General features: G+C 50.2%; 1 pseudogene; it reads right to left on the minus strand.

Annotated features, from left to right (window-relative positions):
* Positions 1-745: 745 nt before the first annotated feature.
* On the minus strand, positions 746-1,473 carry LOC123076640 (uncharacterized; annotated as a pseudogene).
* Positions 1,474-2,095: the final 622 nt, after the last annotated feature.

Consider the following 2,095-nt stretch of genomic DNA (forward strand, 5'->3'; position numbering starts at 1 on the left):
ATGCATGTATATAGTAGCGTAGAATATGTGTACTGAAACTTCATCAAAATTAAAATAAAACACAAAATAAAATATAAAAGAAATAAAACACTACAAATTAAAAAGAAACCAGGTTTAGGGGGGCTAAAACCCTAAACCTGCGGAGGAGGCCTTTAGTCCCGGTTAGCCACGAGAACCGGGACTAAAGGTCCTCCGCCCCGACGGACTCCTGCCGCCTACGTGGACGGGCCTTTAGTCGCGGTTCGTAAGAGGCGCGACTAAAGGGGGGGCTTTAGTCGCGCATATTTAGTCCCGGTTGCACAGCCGGGATTAATGGTCTTTGCGAACCGGGACTAAAGGCCTATTTTCTACCAGTGGTGGTTAAGGAACCAAACCTGAAGGTGGGACCTATGTGACGTGATTCTTGATGCACAATATATCCCCTTGGTTGATTTTCCTAGGTAAAACTGTTGATCACCTTGTGAATCGTCTAGGGACAATCTTGTTGGCAGTCTTATTACTCGATAACTGTTGTCTGACAGTGATATTCTGCAAGAACAAAAATTGGAAAATATTTCTCAAAACCAAAACCAGAATAACATACATATGGTGCTCAAGGAGTTGACCGGGTTGGTAATATACACTACCTCAAAATAAAACAGTTGTCGCAACAAATATAGAGTGATCCTCTCCAGTAGACAGACTGACGTTCATTGCAATCCAGTCTGACCCCAACCAAGCCAGGTATCGTCCCTGCAGCTTCCCCTTACCGACAAAATGTCCTCTTCTCCCATGAACCAATCTTTGATGAAAACACAGGAAGGATCAACGTGGACGGTGGCCATTCAAATTGCTCACATTCGACCTTGAAAGCAATTTCGGGCATTATGAACACATCGAAATGGTTGGGTGACAGCATGGGGTCAAACATGAGGTACCAGGATTTCCAAAAATGCTTGATTGGAGGTGCGGGTTTGGGCAGGTCCGGGGCCGGGGGCAGAGGCGACCACTGCTGCGTCGTAGGGTTGACCACGCAGTGATGGAGCAAGAGGAGACCATTGCAATGATCGAGTACGTAGGGAACGGGCTGAAAATAGTAGTCCGGATGACAAGCATCCAAGGTGTAGCCGAGCCGGTCGGAGACGGCTGCGCCCGTCGTGGGGCGGGAAAGTAACTGCGTAGCAGACCGTAGTTGGAAGAAGTTGAGGAAGATGCCGCCCAGCTTGAGAGGGAGGAGGTCCGCGCGCAGCAGGCGGTGGCCGTCGACGACGCGGCGCAACGTCTTGTAGACGCGGCGGGACGCTGCGAGGTCGCGCGGCGCGAGGCGGCGGAGGACGTCCGCCCCGCGTCGTCAGGCAGCGACGGGGCCTGGCCCATCGCCGGCCTCAGATCCGGCGCCTGGGCGAGAAGCGGGTCGGCGGCGGCAGATGGCAGACCAGCGGGACGGAGCCGAAGGGAAGCAGCCAGCTGGGCGGGGGATCGGCGAACGGCGGAGGGGAGCCGCCGTCGCCGTGGAAGGTGAAGATGGGGAGAGAATGGGATCGGGAGGCAAGAACTATGGTTCGAAAGAGAAGGCCTATGCACGCTTCGGGAGGCCCAGAAATGGAAGGCCTATGCACGCTATTGGGCTGCCCCAACATCGAATCAAAGAGCAAATTTGGCCCCTTCAAGCTAACACGCGCGCGGCCCCTTTTCCAATTGATTCTAAAAAAAAAGGAAAACCTTTTTGAATTTCACTTACTTCCTTCGTTTCAGTTTACAAGTCCTGCGCGTATATCTAGGTTGCCAATTTTATCACCCTAATATAAACTATATAACATAAAAATTATACCCTTTGAAAATATAACATCTGAAATTTATATTGATATATTTTTTGTAATATATGATTTATATTAGGTTGGTCAAATTGACGACCTAGGGGTACGTGCACGCTCTGTAAACTGAGAGAGAGGGAGTACAAACAAAGGCCTTTTTCAATGGAGAACGTTCTAAATCAACCGACCTATTTCTGGCGAACTCAAGCCTTCTCACAAACCATACGATCGCGACAGAACTGATGTCTCTGATCGTCGCGCGCTACGCGAGCAGACTAACTTGCTCCTATCGGGCAGGTATA

This window comes from Triticum aestivum, chromosome 3D, assembly GCF_018294505.1.
Source record: "Triticum aestivum cultivar Chinese Spring chromosome 3D, IWGSC CS RefSeq v2.1, whole genome shotgun sequence".
In the NCBI taxonomy this organism is placed as follows: Eukaryota; Viridiplantae; Streptophyta; class Magnoliopsida; order Poales; family Poaceae; genus Triticum; species Triticum aestivum.